The following is a 19,872-nucleotide window of genomic DNA, read 5'->3' as shown; positions in this document are numbered from 1 at the left end:
GGACTGCATCAAGGTGCCCTGAACTCTGATGCAGGTAGGTGAGAAGTCAAGCCTCGGAGGCATTTTTCACTCCCTGCCTTGGAATTCTGGGATCTGCTTTCAGGAGAGCATGTAGCCCTTGCTCTGCCTTTGCTCATGGCAAACTTGGATGTTCTCTTTCTAAATTGGCACCTAGAATAATCCAGTGTGCGCTTGCAGATTCATCTTGCCTACACAAGCATGGGATTCTTCAAGAAAAATCAAGTGTCCCGCCCATTCCATTACCCTCCATCTCTCTGTACTTGTCATGAACTCTGAGAACTTGCTTCTAAAGCACACGGAGGTGGAGGTGGGAGGCGGGGATTATTCTGACTGAAACCAGTCCTCCAAGTCCAGGCAGTAGGAGGCTGCAGAAAAGGAAATAGTGCAAGCCCGGGAAGTGAGTCTTAAGGGAACCTAGAGGATCTCATTATTTTCCCCTTGGATTCTGAGTCGGGAAGCGGGGGACAGTGTCATGTGTTATTCTAAGATTAGATATCAGCTGAGCCTGGACTCCTTTGAAGAAGCAGCAGCTGCTTCTAGGCATGAAGTAGAGCTCTGACAGGCAATGGCCATGACGCTCTTGAGTCAGTTTCAGAAATCCGTGCAGGGGTAGCATTGTGTGCCCAAACAAAAGATTCACTTCACAGTAGCTTGGTCACCTGCTTGGACCTCTGTGTGCACAAGCTCTGCCAATACATATGATATCTCAACTAATGCAGGCTTGAAAAACAGTGTACCTCCCCTAGAACTCTGCCTGCACCCCAACACATATACCTTCCTGTTCTGCTCATGCCAAGCAAAAATGAAAACAAAACAACAAAACATATAGCCTCTTTCCTTTCTAATTGGTGTTTGTAACTGAGAAAATTAGGTTTGAGTAACACTCAACGTACCTGACTTTATTTATACCAAGTTAAACAAATTAAGAGTGTGGGCTCTGGTGTCAACACAGGATAGGTTGGAATCCCAGTTTTGCCACTTCCTGGCTTACTAAGTCTCTGTGTCCTCATAGGTAAAATGGGGATGAGAGTAGCACTTACCTCCCAAGATTTACTGAGAGGATGAAATGAAACCATATATTTAAAGGCTTAGCTATGGTAAGCACTGTGTAAATATTCAACTCCTCCTGCTTTTCCATACAGAAACAAAGCACCCTCCTCCTTCTGCTGGGTGAATCAGGGCTATTTCGTCTAACATCTAATGGATGTCAGTTTCCGGTCACTCTTCCTTCCTTACCTATGACTTTTCCAGTCCCTCATTTCAGGCCTTTTGTGGTTTGATTGATGAAAAGATGGTAGAATGTATGCTTGAAATACATTGTTTGGAAATACGTTGGGGAGGGGGATGCTAGGAAAAGAGAAAGGAAGAGAAGGCTGTCAAAAGAGCCTCATGCCTTCTAATGAACACACTGAACCCTTGACCCCTTTTAGACATAAGTCCACTGCATTGGACTTTGGGTTATAAACATAGGTCTACAATACATTATTCTGAAGTCTAGAAAAAGCCTGAAAACCACAGGTGTTTTCATCTGCATGAGACTATTTGTATTCCTTCTTTCTTTAACTTAGTATGAACATTCATATGTTTCCCTGAAAAGGTATTAACGTGCTTGATTCAAAGGTGCTGCCCCAGGCTCTGCTGGGGGTGTTATGTAATGGATAGTATATGTATCACAGTACCATTCTGAATTCTGAGAAATCCTGAATTTTAGAAACAGATCTGCCCCCAGTGACTTTTTCTTTTCTTTTTTTTTTTTTTTGAGACAGTTTTGCTCTTGTTGCCCAGGCTGGAGTGCAATGGTGTGATCTCGACTCACCGCAACCTCTGCCTCCCGGGTTCAAGCGATTCTCCTGCCTCAGCCTCCCGAGTAGCTGGGATTGCAGGCATGCTCCACCATGCCCGGCTAATTTTGTATTTTTAGTAGAGACGGGGTTTCTCCATGTTGGTCAGGCTGGTCTGGAACTCCTGACCTCAGGTGATCCGCCTGCCTCGACCTCCCAAAGTGCTGGGATTACAAGCGTGAGCCACCGCGCCCAGCTGCCCCCAGTTACTTTGAATGAGGATTTTTCTGTAACAAAAACTAACTGGAGGTAGTTTAGTTTAAGCAAGCAAACAATAAATTATGGGTGCTGGAGAAAAATTTACTTCTAAGATTACAGGCACATTTCACAGAACCCTAGAGCAGAATGCAGCTGTCTTGGGAAGAGGCTGGAAGAGACCTGGAAGGTTGAGGACTGTTTCTGGAAGGTTTCTCTCTAGAGTTCTGGTTCTTATGACACAAGTATGGAACATGGATGGCTACCACTGATGCACCAACATAACTCTTGTGTTCTAATCTGTGGCAAATGATGGGAACTTACTATGTATGAGTTGATTGGCAGATTGGCTTTCCAGTCTCGTATATTCTTTGCTTGGTGGCCAGTACAAATTGCATTATCCCATTAAGCTCACCATCAGCATTTGCCCTTTGTAGAGTCTGAGCACCCACTGGGCTGGGCAGCAGTCATGTTGACTGAGTAGTCATGGGTCCCCATGCAGTTTATGATTGGCCCCCAGTGGTTCTTTCACTGGGTTTGGCAATAGCAAGAATCACTCAGAGTTCATCTTCCCTGCAGTCCTGGGGTTGATTCACATAAGAACAGATGAGAAATGAAGTAAATGGGAGAAGGAAAGCAAAAAGCAATTGCTCTGAAATGAAACACTCACTGGGGACCTGCCTGTTCTTCTGTATTTCTTTGGGCCTTCAGTTTGAGCCTCATACACATTATTCTGTGTCCGTAGCTAGCACATCTTGGGACATGGCTTCATTTGGTCATGGTTATTGGGATGTTTGGGATGAACCTCTAAATCAGCCTAATCATTTTTCTTCTAAGTTCATTGTCTTTAGTCTTAGTGTCTTTAAGAAGCCACAGAAACAGTAAATGTCCTTTTTCCATTTTTCTTCTCTTATTTAACAGCTTCATACCTAAGCATAGGGGATGTCAAGAGGCTAACTCAATGTGAGTGATGATTAACTTTCAGGAAGCCAGAGCTTTATGATGCGTATGTAGTCAGCATGCACAGACATTTACACTATATTGTCTTGTGACTAAGGGCACAGACTCTGAAGCCAGCCTGTCTAGGTTCATGTCCTAATTCCACCACTTACTAGCTATGTAACCTGGAGAAAGTAACTTAATTTTTCTGTGTCCTTATTTCTTCACCTGTAAAGTGGGCAGATTAGCACCTCCTTCGTATAGTTGTTGAAAGGATTAAATGAGTTAATATATGTTAAAGCACTTAGCACCTGTCTTATAGTAAGATCTAGCTAAATAATTGATACTTTTCTCTGATGAACATAAATTCTCAGTTTATTCATTTATTAAACAAATATGTATGTTCTGTATTTTTCGCCTACCATATGTGGGCATTGTATTGAAAGAGTGGACAATTCTTGTAACTTCTACTCTTGTAGTGAAGACAGATACTAAACAAGTTATTACACATGTGAAGAGTGTTATGACCCAAGTGTTATGCTTTCTAAAGAGATTAGCAGAAATCAGACAACCATAAATCCAACTTTATTGATTTTTTTTTCTTCTTTAAATGCTCCATACTAAATACTCCATACCTTCTTTAAGGATCAAGGCATAAGTAAGGTGAGAGTGGCTTAGTTTAGCCATCATACCAACAGTTGCTTGCTTGTGACAGGAAGTGACTTAAATCTTAGGTAAGTTAAAAAAAAAAAAAAAAAGTATTGCCATTACAAAAAAAGTCATGTATGGGAGCCAAAGATGTTCACAGAACAGGTAAAAGTGTTATATTTACCTGTAATAATAATATTAATATTTACCAGAAGACTTTTAATGTTTAGCAGTTCATTCATCACCCTTGATTGTCATAACTATCATGTAAAGTTGGCAGGGCAAGATTTATCTCAATTTGCAGATGAGAAAACTGAAGCCCAATGTAGTAAAATGACTGAACCCACATCACAGGCAAGGCCAGTGCCTAACACATAATCGGCACTAAAAATGTTTGCTTTATTGAAAAATATGAGTATCCTGACTCACCATGTAGTGTTCTTTCTGGCTCTCCATGTGGACCCATAAGCAAAGCCTCAGCTTTGTAGTATTTTCAGATTTCATGCTCATTATTATTGGGATAATTCGTCTAATATTCACCTTCTTTCCAGATTGACAATTGAACAACACTTTTTTCCAGACCCTATCAAGACATAGCAGATACATATTCCCAGCTTTTTTCCATCTAGATTCAGGACATAGAAAACTAATTTTCAAGATTCATCTTTTAAATGTTTATGTGTAAATTTAATAATTTTAAAGATCACAGTACACTGTTTCCTGATACATTTTTTCTGTAACTGGAATTTACAAGCAAAGTAGAATTGTGGTATACATGCTTCAACAAGACCTAAGATTATCTCTTCCAGATACAATTTTTTTAAAAGTCATTAATATTCATCAGAGACTGATCTCATGAAGATTGTCATACAAAAAGCTTAAGAAGTGCATCACTCCCCTGAAATTGTTGGCAACACATAAAACTACATATTGCCAGTGCGTGAAAACAAAGATAAAATCTGCCTTCAGCTATCTTGATTAAATATGGCATCTTGGTTGCATTCCATTAATAACTTTAACTTCTATAGGGTGTCTAGAAACCTAGGTCAGACTACATCAACAGAATTAGAGAAATGGAACCAAGATAGCTGTTGGGGATATTTCACATTTACCAAATGCCTCTATTATAAAAGTCTCCTCTAAAAATAAAGCATTGAAGTTGGACTGAACTATACATTTAATGGTGGGTTCTTGATTTATTTTATTGCAGGGAAGATTAAATGAATGAACTGAGGAAATACTGGGAAATGAAAGCTGAAATGTGAATTGCTCAGCCAGCCACCTATTTGAAAGGCAAGATCAGCCCCAGATTTGCAAGTTGAATGAGTTGAATATTTGATCCTCACTATTTTCCATTTGTAACTTATTGCCCTGAAAAGAGGTAGCATTCATTCACATATTCATGTATTTATTCATTCATTCACTCAGCAAATATTAACGGAGCCCCTACTGGGTTCCAGGCACTGTTTTGACACTTACTGAGGACACAGCAGAGAACAATAAAGACTAAGTCCTCACTCTCATTGAACTTATATCTGCATTGAGAGTGGGGAGGAGAGGCAGGCCATAATCAGATATAGATGTCAGGTGGTGATAAGTGCTGTGAAGAAAAGCAACTAGAAAGTGATGAGTGCTATTTTATACAGTAGGGGCAGAAAAGAAAGATACTGGAGCCACACCTGAATGACATAAGAAGAGAACCGTCGGACATCTGGAGAAAGCACTTTCCAAGCTGAGGGAAGAGTGAATGCCAAGGTGCTGGGGTGGAACCACATTTGGAATGCGTGAGGACTAGCAAGGAGGCCAGCGTAGCTGGAGTGTGGAAATGGAGGAAGTTGGAGGCAGACACATGATGTGAGGCCATAGTAAGGTTTTGGGACTTTATTCTGAGGATGACGAGAAACCAGTTGAGGATTTTGAGCAGAAATGTGAAGTAACCCGCCCCCCCGCTCCCCGGCCTGGTGTTTTAAAAGAACTATTCTGGCTGCTTTGTAGAGAACTGCGTGGTTTAAAAGGAGCACCCAAGGTGAGCAAAAAGATCTGCACTTTATGCTACTCTCACTTGACTCACTGTAGGGCTGTGTGCCTCAATTCTTTGCCTATAAAATGGAGGTGAGAATGGCCAGGCTTGTTGGCTCACGCCTGTAATCCCAGAGCTTTGGGAGGCTGAGGCGGGCGGATCAGATCACCTGAGGTCAGGAGTTCGAGACCAGCCTGACCAATATGATGAAACCCCATCTCTACTAAAAATACAAAAATTAGCCGGGCGTGGTGGCATGTGCCTGTAATCCCAGTTACTTGGGCAGCTGAGACAGGAGAGTTGCTTGAACCTGGGAGGCGGAGGTTGCAGTGAGCTGAGATTGCACCATTGCACTCCAGCCTGGGCAACAAGAGCGAAACTCCATCTGAAAAAAAGAAAAAAAAAAAAAAATGGAGGTGAGAATACCTCTCTTCCATGTAGGGAGAAGGTGGGTGCAATGTTACCCCTCATGGATGGTAAAGGCCTCCCAGTACAGATGTGATCAGTGCTGTTGTCAAGCTCTGGGTCAGTGGAAGATGTTACTGACCTTTCTATTTTCTTTTTTTCCATAAGTTATTGAGGTATAGGTGGTATTTGGTTACATGAGTAAGGTCTTTAGTGGTGATTTGTGAGATTTTGCTGCACCCATTACCTGAGCAGTATACATGGCACCATATTTGAAGTCTTTTAGCCCTTGTCCCCCTCCAACTCTTCTCCCCAACTCCCTGAAGTCTGTTGTATCATTCTTATGCCTTTGCATCCTCATAGCTTAGCTCCCACATATGGGTGAGAACATATGGTGTTTGGTTTTCAATTCCTGAGTTACTTCACTTAGAATAATAGTCTCCAAACTCATCCAGGTCACTGCAAATGCTGTTAATTCATTCCTTTTATGGCTGTGTAGTATTCCATATATATATCTGTATATATATATGGAATATATATGGAATATATATGGAATATATATTTGGAATATATATGGAATATATATGGAATATATATTTGGAATATATATGGAGTATATATGGAATATATATTTGGAATATATTTGGAATATATATTTGGAATATATATTTGGAATATATATGGAATATATATTTGGAATATATATTTGGAATATATATGGAATATATATTTGTAATATATATTTGGAATATATATTTGGAATATATATGGAATATATATTTGGAATATATAGATAGAATATATACATGGAATATATATGGAATATATACATGGAATATATAGATGGAATATATGGAATATATAGATGGAATATATAGATGGAATATATAGTTGGGATATATAGATGGAATATATATGGAATATATAGATGGAATATATATATGTGTGTGTGTGTGTATATATATATATATATATATATATATATATATATATATATATAATAGTTTCTTTATCCACTCGTTGATTGATGGACAATTGGGTTAGTTCCACAATTTTGCAATTGTGAATTGTGCTGCTATAAACATGTGTGTGCAAGTATCTTTTTCGAATAATGACTTCTTTTCCTCTGGGTAGATACCCAGTAATGAGATTGCTGGATCAAATGGTAGGTCTACTTTTAGTTCTTTAAGGAATCTCCACACTGTTTTCCATAGTGGCTGTACTAGTTTACATTCCCACTAGCAGTGTAGAAGGGTTCCCTGATCACTGCATCCATGCCAAAATCTACTCTTTTTTGATTTTTTTATTATGGCCATTCTTGCAGGAGTAAGGTGGTATTGCATTGTGGTTTTGATTTGTATTTACCTGATCATTAGTGATGCTGAACATTTTTTTTCATGTTTGTTGGCCATTTGTATATCTTCTTTTGAGAATTGTCTATTCATGTCCTTAGCCACTTTTTCAAGGGATTGTTTGTTTTTTTCTTACTAATTTGTTTGAGTTTGTTGTAGATTCTGGATATTGGTCTTTTGTCAGATGTATAGATTGTGAAGATTTTCTCCCACTCTGTAGGTTTTCTATTTACTCTGCTGACCGTTCCTTTTGTCGTGCAAAAGCTCTTTAGTTTAATTAGGTCTCAGCTATTTGTCTTTGTTTTTATTGCATTTGCTTTTGCGTTCTTGGTCATGAAATCCTTGCCTAAGCCAATGGCTAGAAGGCTTTTTCCAATGTTATCTTCTAGAATTTTTATAGTTTCAGGTCTTAGGTTTAAGTCTTTTATCCGTCTTAAGTTGATTTTTTTATAAGGCAACAGATGAGGATCCAGTTTCATTCTCCTACTTGTGGCCAGCCAATTATCCTAGCACCATTTGTTGAAAAGGGTGTCCTTTCCCCACTTTATGTTTTTGTTTGGTTTGTTGAAGATCAGTTGGCTGTAAGTACATGGGTTTATTTCTGGTTCTCTATTCTGTTCCATTGGTGTATGTGCCTATTTTTACACCAGTACCACGCTGTTTTGGTGACTATGGCCTTATGGTATAGTCTGAAATCAGGTAGTGCGATGCCTCCAGATTTGTTCTTTTGCTTAGTCTTGCTTTGGCTATGTGGGCTCTTATTTTGGTTCATATGAATTTTAGAATTGTTTTTTCTAATTATGTGAAGAATGTTGGTGGTATATTGATGGGAATTGCATTGAATTTGTAGATTTCCTTTGTCAGTATGGTCATTTTCACAGTATTGATTCTACCCATCCATGAGCATGGGATGTTTCCATATGTTTGTGTCGTCTATGACTTCTTTCAGCAGTGTTTGTAGTTTTCCTTGTAGAGGTCTTTTGACTCATTGGTTAGGTATATTACTAAGTCTTTTTTTGCAGCTATTGTAAAAAGGGTTGAGTTCTTGATTTGATTCTCTGCTTGGTGTATAGAAGAGCTACTGATTTGTGTACATTAATCTTGTATCCAGAAACGTTGCTGAATTTTTTTTTATCAGTTCTAGGAGCTTTCTGGAGGAGTCCTTAGGGTTTTCAAGGTAAACAATCACATTGTCAGCAAACAGTGACAGTTTGACTTCCTCTTTACCGATTTGGATGGCCTTTATTTCTTTCTCTTGTCTGAAGAGGAGTGGTGAGAGTGGGCATCCTTGTCTTGTTCCAGTTCTCAGAGGGAATGTTTTCAACATTTCCCCATTCAGTATTATATTGGCTGTGGATTTGTCGTAGATGGCTTTTATTACATTAAGATATGTCCCTTGTATGCCAATTTTTCTGAGAGTTTTAATCATAAAGGGATGCTGGGTTTTGTCAAATGCTTTTTCTGCATCTATTGAGATGATCATATGATTTTTGTTTTTAATTCTGTTTACGTGTATCACGTTTATTGACTTGCATATGTTAAACCATCCCCATATCTCTGGTATGAAACCCACTTGATCATGGTGGATTATCTTCTTGATATGTTGTTGGATTTGATTAGCTAGTATTTTTTTAAGGATTTTAGCATCTATGTTCATCAAGAATATTGGTCTGTAGTTTTCTTTTTCGGTTATGTTTTTTCCTGGTTTTGGTATTAGGGTGATGCTGGCTTCACAGAATGAATTAGGGAAGGTAACTTCATTATCTTGTGAAATAGTGTCAAAGGGATTTGTACCAATTCTTCTTTGAATGTCTGGTACAATTCTGCTGTGAATCTGTCTGGTCCTGGACATTTTTTTTGTTGGTAATTTTTAAGTTACCATTTCAATTTCGCTGCTTGTTTTTGGTCTGTTGAGGGTTTCTAATTCTTCCTGATTTAAGCTAAGAGGGTTGTATTTCTTTTTTTTGTTTTTGAGGTGGAGTCTTGCCCTGTCCCCCAGGCTGGAGTGCAGTGGTGTGATCTGGGCTCACTGCAACCTCCACCTCCTGGGTTCAAGCGATTCTCCTGCCTCAGCCTCCCAAGTAGCTGGGACCACAGGCATGTGCCACCACGCCCAGCTAATTTTTGTATTTTTAGTACACCAAGTTGTACTAAGTGTACACCAAGTTGTACTAAGGGTTTCACCAAGTTGGCCAGGATGGTCTCAATCTCTTGACCTCGTGATCCACCCACCTCGACCTCCCAAAGTGCTGGGATCACAGGTGTGAGCCACCGCTCCTGGCCAAAGGGTTGTATTTCTATTTTCTAACCCCAGAGGGTTGGTGTAAAGATCACATGAGCTCATGTATGTAAAGTACTTGTGAGGTCCTCACTAAACGTTGGTTTTTTCACCATCCCTTTGCTGCTAGAGTCCAAAGTACTAGCATTTTTGTTTTTCTTTTCCCTTGGGGATTCTCAGCAGAAGCTGAGAGGCTTAGAAGGTGTTTTTTTAAATCCCAAGGAAGAGAATTGTTGATTCCTGGAGCTGGGCACAGGGAGGCTATGAGCAGAGGAGCTGTAATAAGATCACTCAAAGGAAACTTTATTGTTCTATTTAAAGCACAGGGTGTCTCTCTTTTTCTTTCCCTCTCATATATTCATTTCAGGCATTTGAGTTTTTTTTATTTGTTTGTTTGAGACACAGTCTCGCTCTGTCACCCAGGCTGGAGTGCAGTGGCACAATCTCGGCTCACTGCAAGCTCTGCGTCCCGGGTTCACACCATTCTCCTGCCTCAGCCTCCCGAGTAGCTGGGACTACAGGCGCCCGCCACCATGCCCGGCTAGTTTTTTTGTATTTTTTAGTAGAGATGGGGTTTCACCGTGTTAGCCAGGATGGTCTCGATCTCCTGACCTCTTGATCCACCCGCCTCAGCCTCCCAAAGTGCTGGGATTACAGGTATGAGCCACCGCGCCCGGCCGGCATTTGAGTTTTAAAAGTAATACATCCTGTATCTTCATAGTAATAATTTAAGCAATCCCAGGGGTCTAAAATCTCAATAACATTGTTTCTTTCTCCCCTTCAATCACACACCAGTTCTAAACTCCAAATGTAACTAACGGTAACAGGTGTCCCCTGCTTATTCTAGTAGTCATAAGCGCATTTACAGACTTGGAGTGGTGGCTATCTTTTGTTCTGTTTTATGAAGAAAAATAAAGGAAAAATGAGCTAGCCGTGGTGGCTGATGCCTGTAATCCCAGCTTTTCAGGAGGCTGAGGCAGCAGGATTACTTAAAGCCAGGCGTTTAAGACCAGCCTGGGCAACATAGCAAGATCCTGCCTCTCTGAAAAACTTAAAAATTGGCTGGGCATGGTGGTACATCATGCCTGTAGTCCTAGCTACTTGGGAGGGTGAGGCAGGAGGATCACTTGAGCCCGGGAGGTCAAGGCATTCCACTCCAGACTAGGTGACAGAGCAAGACCCTATCTCAAAAAAATAATAATAATAATTAAAAAAGAAATTACTCCAGGGGTTCCACAGCACCTCCAAATGATATCGAAAGTCTTTAAGAATGTGTTTTATAGGTAGAATATCTATAGCTTTATCAGGTTGTCAAAGGAATCTAGCAGCCCACCCCTCCATCACATTAAGCACCAGCCATTTTAAACTTCCTAAAAATCCGAAACATGGAGATTAGGCAGATTCTCTGAAGTCCCTCTACTATTGCCATTTCAAAGAAAAGCTCCTTTTTCCCTGATATGCCACTTACTAAATTTCTCTTGTTAACTGATCCTTAAGCATACCTATACTTAAGGTATGAGGTCCTACAAGATCATGAAGGGAAATCTTTATGCTTAACTGCAATAACCAAACCTTTTCCATGAGTTTATTAAAATGTAATTATTCAGAATTCAATAATACTTGTATATGCTGCAAAATCATTTTGCCAATCAGGAAACTGTATTAATCCCAAATAAATGTTTTATCTTGCAATGAGAGGACAAAAACATATTGCAAGCCCAGATATCAACAAAGTTTGAATGTCTTTCCTTTTAGGATTACCTACAGATTATCCAGGGGTGACAGCATATGAAAAGCAAATCTAATTATGTGTCTGTATGAACTAACTAAATAAATACATGCACAAAACCCCATACTGAAATCTATATGAGTGATAAAATCCACTCATATTGCAGTTTAGAACCAGATGTGATGAAATTTTATTTTCCTCAGCAACAGCTCTTCAGTTAAGGAGACACTTACACATCTGCCTGGTCATCCCCAGAGGAGGCAGTTGTTTTTAGATCTAAAGCCAAATCCATTCAAATTAGCCAGGACCTTTTCCATTTGGAAGTGAGAAATGAGGATTTTTCTCACACAGTTAGCTGATGGGGCTCTGCTAGCATGTTGAGACAATTAACGCAAAATTTACACTGATATGAAATGTAAGTGCATCTCATTTATTTTTTAATGATCCCATCTAAAATTGACCAGATTAATTTTTTTATGGGAACGAACATTTTCACAGAGAAGAATAATGAATGGGAAGATTCAGAGACTCCAATTCCTATTTTTCTTATATTTTATAATTGAAAATAACTTTAGACTTACAGATAAGTTCCAAAAAAAAAAGTATATAGTTCCCATATATCACTCGCCCAGCTTCTGCTAATGTTAACATATTATATAACTTTACAGCCATCTTCAGAGGCAGGAAATTGACATTAATTAAATCATATTTTATAATTTCTCTAAAAGCAAACAGTGCCATTTCACTTTTAACCTATGTTTGAGAGAAAACTGGCATTTTTGTCTTTACATATTATGCACACACATAAAGCCATCTTCTAAAAATTCCTTTGTTCCACAGGATTTTAAAATCTGGTTAGAAGGCCGGGTGTGGTGGCTCACGCCTGTAATCCCAGCACTTTGGGAGGCCGAGGCAGGAGATCACCTGAGGTCAGGAGTTTGAAACCAGCCTGGCCAACGTGGTGAAATCCCGTCCCTACTAAAAGTACAAAAATTAGCCAGGCATGGTGGTGCACTCCTGTAATCCCAGCTACTCGGGAGGCTGAGGCAGGAGAATTGTTTGAACCCGGGAGGCGGAGGTTGCGGTGAGCCAAGATCACACCACTGTACTCCAGCCTGGGCGACAGAGCATCTCAAAAAAAAAAAATTTAAAAATAAAATAAATAAAACTGCGGTTAGAGTATCATTCAGCTAAACTGTCTCACAGGATTTCTTTCTCATTTTAGATTAGAATTCTGAAGATCTGAGCAGCAATTCCTACAAGCAGCTGCTTGGAAGGCCTGCATGCATTTGACTTATTGGGGAGGAAAAAACCTCGTGACCGTGTCACCTTGTGTTTATGTTGCTGATTTAAGTAGTGAGGCAGCACTTTGAAAACTGCACCATGTGTAACTGGTTCTTTATCACCAAATCCAAGGCCATGGGGAGTATAACCTCAGTAGCAGGAGCCAAGATAAACTGCCTTTTGTTCAAGAGTCTGACATTTTAAACCTAATCCTCATATTAGCTGTGCACGGGCAAGAAGTGGGTCTTACTTCATGTGGGGAATCCTCAGGGTCATCCCGCTGACCAGCCCTAGTTGAATGGAGGCCATGAGTTTCAGAATGGGCTCTCAGCAGCTGCAAACATCTGCAACAGTCTGGTTCAGATGAACGATCCCCCCGGGTTCACAGCTGCTTGCGTCCACCAAGGCCTTGTGGCTTTAGACAGATGTTTCTGCTCTGAACACCGAGAGATGAATGTGCAGCTTCCCCGACTGCTGCCAGGAATCATGGCTATTCACAATCATGGTCCAAAGTTCTCTGAAGCCATTTAATTGTATATGTAGAAGTTGGCATTTATTGGCAAGAGTGGGCAAACATCTTCTGCTTTGAAAAGCAAGGTTTTCCCTGGGGAAGCAGCCGTCAGAGAGATCATATGTATTCCTCCATCAGAACCCACTCCAGATTTATTGAACTAGGCATGGTATGGAAATGTTCCAAGATATTTGTTGCTCCAAGGCTAAATGAAAGCTTAAGTCCAGCCATCACATACGTCAGTTTTTAAAATACTTCTCAGATTCCAGCACTCGCCTTCTGTTCATTGAGATACCTCAAAGTAAGCTGTTTGGAAGACTATTTTTAAATAGCCTCAGGAACCAGCTACGGCTTGGATTTATTAGAGGTCCCCTTTCTTCCCTACACCAAATGTGCTTCTCTTGCAGGGGTCTCTGGCTCACAGTTCTGCTGAGATTTACCCAGTTGCTCAGAAACTTAGAAAAATCCTTAATACTTTCCTCCGTCCCACCCCTACTTTCAACCCATCCTTCAAATCCTATTGCTTTCACTTTCTATTCCATGTTGGATTTCATTTCTCTTCACTGTCATTTCTGTAATCATGTCTCAACTGGAATACTGGAACACCCTCCGATTTTTGGATTCCTAACTTCACTCTTGCCCCTCTACAATCCAGTCCCTTCAAAATAACCGAGAGTAAGTTTTAAAAACAAATCTAGCCACATACATGTAACTGGTTTATCAGTGGGCATAACTTGTGCAGCAACCAAAATGCAACTTTATTCTTTGTCTCCTGCTATCTCTTTAAAGAACTTATTCAGTGCAGTGGTCCTCCCTTTGTTCTTTGATAAAATTCTTGCCAGTGTGGCTTTTCTAGTCACTCTCAGTTAATAGTCTATGTCACTTTAAGCTCCACAAAAAAAAAAAGTCCCATTTCAGTAACGAGAATGAATCCACTCCAAAATAATAACCTTCCAAAAATAAGACTCCTCCCTGTCCCTTCGCCCCCCACTTCTCTGCTGTGCTAAGATCTACAATTGGGCTATTTGCCTCAGCAGAATGGAGCCATGGAGATAGGGCAGAATTCCTCTTCAGTTCCTCAACTTCCTTCTTCTCCCACTACTGACTGCTATTTTGGGCCCTGCCTGGGTCAAAGCATGGGGTGGGAGCAGGAGACAGAAGATGGGAATGTTAATGTTATTACTTGGCTGGGCAGATTCGCCCTCTCTGGTCCTGTAGATAGCTAAAGCAAATTCTTTAAAGGGAGCCTTTCATTGGAGAATCCATCTAAATGAATCGTCCAGCCTGGTCCCTCAGCGTGGTCCATGTTCCTGTCAACTGTGACGTCTCACAGGTCGAGCTGCCATGGGATATATACACCAGTGGAGATGTGAGTAAACCATCAGAGTGTAACTCAGAAATAGACAGCAATAGGCTATTGACTTAGTGACCAGCTATAATAAGCTAACTCACCAGGGTCACTGTTTCTGTTCAAAGCAGGCTGGAGTTGCCTTCATTTTCACCTTGAGATGATGCTGCATAAACCCCCAGCACCATCATCTTTCTCTTCCTAACTAGAAATAAGAATGTTTGCTTTATTTTTTATGTATGGCTGTAAATTCAGAAGACTTGCTTTGGGAAAAGTGGAAGCCAGTGCTTTAATTCAGAAACAAGAAAAGAGAGAGGGAGGGAAGGAGGGAGGAAGGAATACCAAACAAGAGACTAATAACTATGGAAGCAAAAAGAGAATTGACCCCTGGTACTGAGCCTTTCCTCATAGCACTGAAGTATAGATAAAGAATATATTGCATGAATGGGTTGAGTGACAACAGTCCTTTTGAATCTGGAAAGGTGGGGGCTTTGCCACAAACAACCCCACCCCCACCGTTTATTAGAAGTCGACCAGGAATCTTTAAGATATTGCTCTGGGGAAGAATCTCCAGGAAAGGAGAGGCACCTGGTTACACAGCTGTTCCTGCTCCCGTAATTTCTAGTTATCCCTGAATGGGGGGTAGGTATGCTGCCTCTCCTTGATTTTATCTTATTTTTACTTTTTTTTTTTTCATCATGAGGGTAGATTTCTAGAAAAGCCTGAGGTTGTTTTTGTTTTGTGTTGTTTTTATCCTTTGCCCCATATTCTCCTTCCACACATTATGTGAATTGTTTAGTTTCTCCTTGTTAATGAAATGACCCTAAATAAATGGTTCCGGGTTAATTAACAAGCATCTTCTTTTTTTATCTTAATTAATAGACTATCTTTTGGAGCAGTTTTAGGTTTACAGAAAATGGAACAGATAGTACAGGGTTCTCACATGCCCCTTCCTGCCACAATTTCCCCTATGATTAGAATCTTGCATTAGTGCAGCGCATTTGTTATAAGTGGTGAACCAAAATTGATTTGTTCTTATTAGCTAAAGTCCATAGTTTACATTACGGTTGACTCTATGTTGTGTATAGTTCTATGGGTTTTGGCAAAAGCATATTGTCATGTATCCCCCAAAACAGTATCATTCAGAATTATTTCACTGCCCTAAAAATCCCCTCTGCTCCACTTGTTCATCTCTCCCATTTTTATGTTTGTTTATTTATTTATTTGTTTCTTTCCTTGGCGTTCCTCACATGTGAGCAGGACTTCTTCTGTCGGTTCATTTAGTAGACCTGGTAGTGCCTCAAATTTTCAGGACACTTTGCCTAATTCTGAGGAGACTAGTTAGGAAATACAGACAATTTAAAGGTCTAGAAATAGGCACAGTGTGTGCTGTGTTGATGGCTGTCCTGCTCCAGCCTCTCTTACCCATCTATGGCCTCACTCTGGCCTCTGATCTTCACGCTGTAATCCCAAGAAATTGGTACAAATCTGCAAGCCCTAGCTGAAATAATTAGATGGCATTGATTCACCTACTAGATGTTCCTTCTTAGAAATTTGAAACTTGTGTGGGATGAAGAAAGAGCTGGAGTCCTCCTCTGCAATAGTACCCTTCCCTCCAACCCCAGGACTTTCTGAGGTACAGATTTCAGACTGAGAAAACGATGTGCCTTTTCCCTAGGAGAGGTACAGCTACCAGGAAAGAAGCTACTTGTTAGGGAAAACCCCATCTGCCATATCTAGGGATACATAACTGTCTCAAACCCTGTTATAAACATATTATCCACATTATAAGAATTCTATGCATATATGAACAAGAAGATCGTTGCCTCACAGACTCACAGCAGAACCAAGTTTCTGCTATACTTCCATATTCACATTCATAATATTGAGTCACATATCCATAGATACCATTTTGGACAGCCATTAAAAGTCATGTTTTCAAAGAATAGTTAAGACATGGGGTAATGTTTGCAGTATAAAGTTAAAAAATAAAAGGATACAAGATTATATGTAGTATGATTCATGTACCTATATATAGAGAAAGATAGTTCAATCACCAAGTAGATTTAGCAGTGGTTATCTCTTGCTGATGTGATTATGAGCAGTTTTCCTTCGCATTTTCCAGATTTTCTACAGTGAGCATTATTAATTTTATAATCAGAAAAAAAAAGAATAACTTTCATTTTAAAGAAAGTAACACTGATCTGTGTGGTGACTATTCTGGGGATATGTGTCCAGCCTTAAGACCACCAAGCAGGCCCCTTTTCATTAGCAAGTGTCATTGGAAATAATGGAGATGCAAAGCGCAGATCAAAGCATTAACCCTTGAGTGGTCAGCTTGCCTGTGCTTAACTCCAGAAAGATGCAAAATATACATTCATCACGAGAGCAACTGAGCTCTTACAAAGAAAGATTTTCCAGAAACTCAAGGAAAAAAAAAAAAGTCTTTTCTAGGCAGTTTCCTAGCTAGGTGCAATTTTCTTATAGGTCCATCTAAAAACTTTTGAACTGGGTGACTCAAATTTGTCAGTTTCCAATATTCCCATGCCATCATCTTCATCAAACTGAATTCATTACACTTGTACTATCCTGACTGTGCATTTAGGAATAAAGGACCCCATTGGATAAAGAATGAGCTGAGGCCTTATTAAAGCTGGCATCTTTATTTCCCTAAATGTCATACTCACTTTGAAATCCACTGATAGAATGAATGGGCGTGTGCTCTGGTTCCCAAGAGCCCTCAATAATTGGCTGCTGACTTCTTGTTCTTGGATCGATTTCTTCTAAGTTCAAACATTTTTTAAAAATTTGTTTCTTTAGTTGTAAAATAAATATAACATAAAACCATTTTCACCATTTTTAAGTGTACAATTCAGTGGCATTAAATACATTCACAGTGTTGTTCAATCATCAATATTATCCATTTCCAGAACTTTTTCATCACTGCAAACTGAAACTCTGCATACATTAAATAATGACTCTTCATCCGCACCCCTGCCTCTCAGCCCCTGATAACCTCTATTCCACTTTCTGTCTCTCTGAATTTTTCTGTTCTAGACAACTCATGGAAGGATAAATCATACAATATTTGTCCTTCTGTGTCTGGCTTATATCACCTAGCACAATCTTTCGATCATGCTGTCATAAGTATTAGAATTTCCTTTTTAAGGCTAATTAATATTTCATTTTATATATATATATCACATTTTGTTCATCCATTTATCTATTGATGGACATTTGGGTTGTTTCTACCTTTTGGCTATTGTGAGTAATGCTACTAGATGATCATTGAGGTACAAGTATCTATTTGAGTCCCTGCTTTTCAATTCCTTTGGGTATATACCTAGATGTGGAAATGCTGGAGCATATGATAATTCTATGTTTAAGTTTTTGAGGAACTGCCATACTGTTTTCCACAGTGGCTGCACCATTATACATTTCTACCAGCAGTATATGAGGGTTGTGACTTCCCACATCTTTGCCAATACTTGTTATTTTTTTAATCTTCTTGATAGTAAGCATTCTAATGGTATGAAATGGTATCTCATCATGGTTATGATCAAACATTTTAAAGAAAATCTTTCTGTGTGGTTGTGATCATCTCTGAATTAAATAGTGTCTTGATTAAGAACTCTACCTCTGGGGCCAAGCAGCTTTGGGTTTAAACACCAGAAGGAAGTCAGCTCCACAAGGGAAGGAATTTTAGGCTGTTTTGTGCACTAACATATCCCTGATCCATAGAACAATAACTGGCATGTAGTAAGACATGAATAATATCTGTTGAATGGATGGATTTCAGTCCATCACTTTCTAGCTATGTGACCTAACTTAAGTTCTAGTTTTCTTAACCATGATATGGGAATAAAGACAGTGCCAGCTGCCAAGGTTGTCTGAGGATTATATGCAATACCACCCACAGGGTACTTGTACACGGGTTGGCACATAGTGAGCACTCTGTAAATGGTAGTTGGTATACCTGTTATGACTAAGCAGGAGGCTTTTTATATAGGCTAATACTGAGCCTTGATCTGCCGCAGGGGGGTGAGTTCCTCAAGGTAGGCAGGGTGCCATGGGTTCAGGGATCTGGGGCAGCTTTCATGCTAAGCCAGAGCTTTGTAGCAGGAAGGAAGGGGAAATGCTGCAAAATCCATTAAGCTCAGAGCTCCCCAGAGCAAGTGTATTCCCTGGCAATAACGCTGGGGGGCCAGAGGCAGGGAGAGGAGAACCAGGAGTTATGTTCTCCATCAGCCCAATCACCAGGACCTTAAGCCAAACAGGCACAGTGAGGTTACAGCATGAGGGCCACTCAGTGAGGATTAATGACCAGTGATTGATGGTAAGTCTTGTAGCTACAGCTACCACATTCTTTCAAGATGCAAAATAATGCACTGGGAAAATGTAGCTTCATGTAACCAAATGTTAATGGAATGCTAATGTCCCAGGTCCAAGAGGAAGCCAACTGAAGGAAGTCAAAGCTATGGATTTCCCCCTTTGCTCACATGTTGGTAGAAAATACATGCCCCATCTCAGTGCAGAAATATAGATTCATGGGAACTCAGACAGGCTGAAGATTGAATCCTTGTTTGGTATGTAATGAATCTAATGAATGGATGCTAGATAGTGTCAAGCAGATTTTTCTGAGGAAGCGGAAATTTTTACTTTCACTCCCAATTTCCCTGTTTCATCAACTCCACAGAGCTTGCTGAGTGTTTCAGACGTGGTACATGCATTCTTCTAGTAGCTGAGTCACCTCTATTGTATTTAAACCATGCAGCTTTCATGGAGTAAAAAGTCAGCAGATTTTACTCTGCTCATCACATTATTTCGGAGGCACATGGTTTGTTGTGAGCCTTCTGTGTCAGCCTCGGCCAGAGATTAGGAGGAGGCCCTGGGGCATCAGTGAGCCATTGATGTCCCAAGCATCGGGCTCAGTGGCCAGAAACAGTCTCTGGAGATAGACAGGCCTGTGAGGATTCAGTGGAGATACCAGCTAGGGCAGGTAGGACCAGGTCTTGGGTCTCCAGTATCAGAGGTGTGATGGGTTATCAAAGAATGCAGAGCCCAAGTTTTAGGATCAGAGTCAAAAATGGGAAAAAAACTGAAGAAAAGAAATCGAGAGGAAAAAATATTAGGAGCAAATAGACCTCCCAAGGATTCTACTGTCTTGCCAGAGACAACCCTGGAAAGCCTCTCTCCACCTTCCCAGTGCCCAGATAGCCTCTCCTTCATAAGCCTGGGAGTTTCTGGTTTCATGTTCTGCAGAAGAGATAAGAATGACCAGTTTCCTTGGAGCAGAAGGAA

General features: G+C 40.1%; 1 protein-coding gene across 10 annotated transcripts in view; it reads left to right on the top strand.

Annotated features, from left to right (window-relative positions):
• Positions 1-19,872, top strand: part of MOB3B (MOB kinase activator 3B) — a 200,761-nt gene that overhangs the window by 103,458 nt on the left and 77,431 nt on the right. The window lies entirely within an intron of this gene.

This window comes from Symphalangus syndactylus, chromosome 3 (genome assembly GCF_028878055.3).
Source record: "Symphalangus syndactylus isolate Jambi chromosome 3, NHGRI_mSymSyn1-v2.1_pri, whole genome shotgun sequence".
NCBI classification, from domain to species: Eukaryota; Metazoa; Chordata; class Mammalia; order Primates; family Hylobatidae; genus Symphalangus; species Symphalangus syndactylus.
The sequence above is the reverse complement of the archived record's forward strand: the minus strand, read 5'-3'. Positions and strand labels throughout refer to the sequence as shown.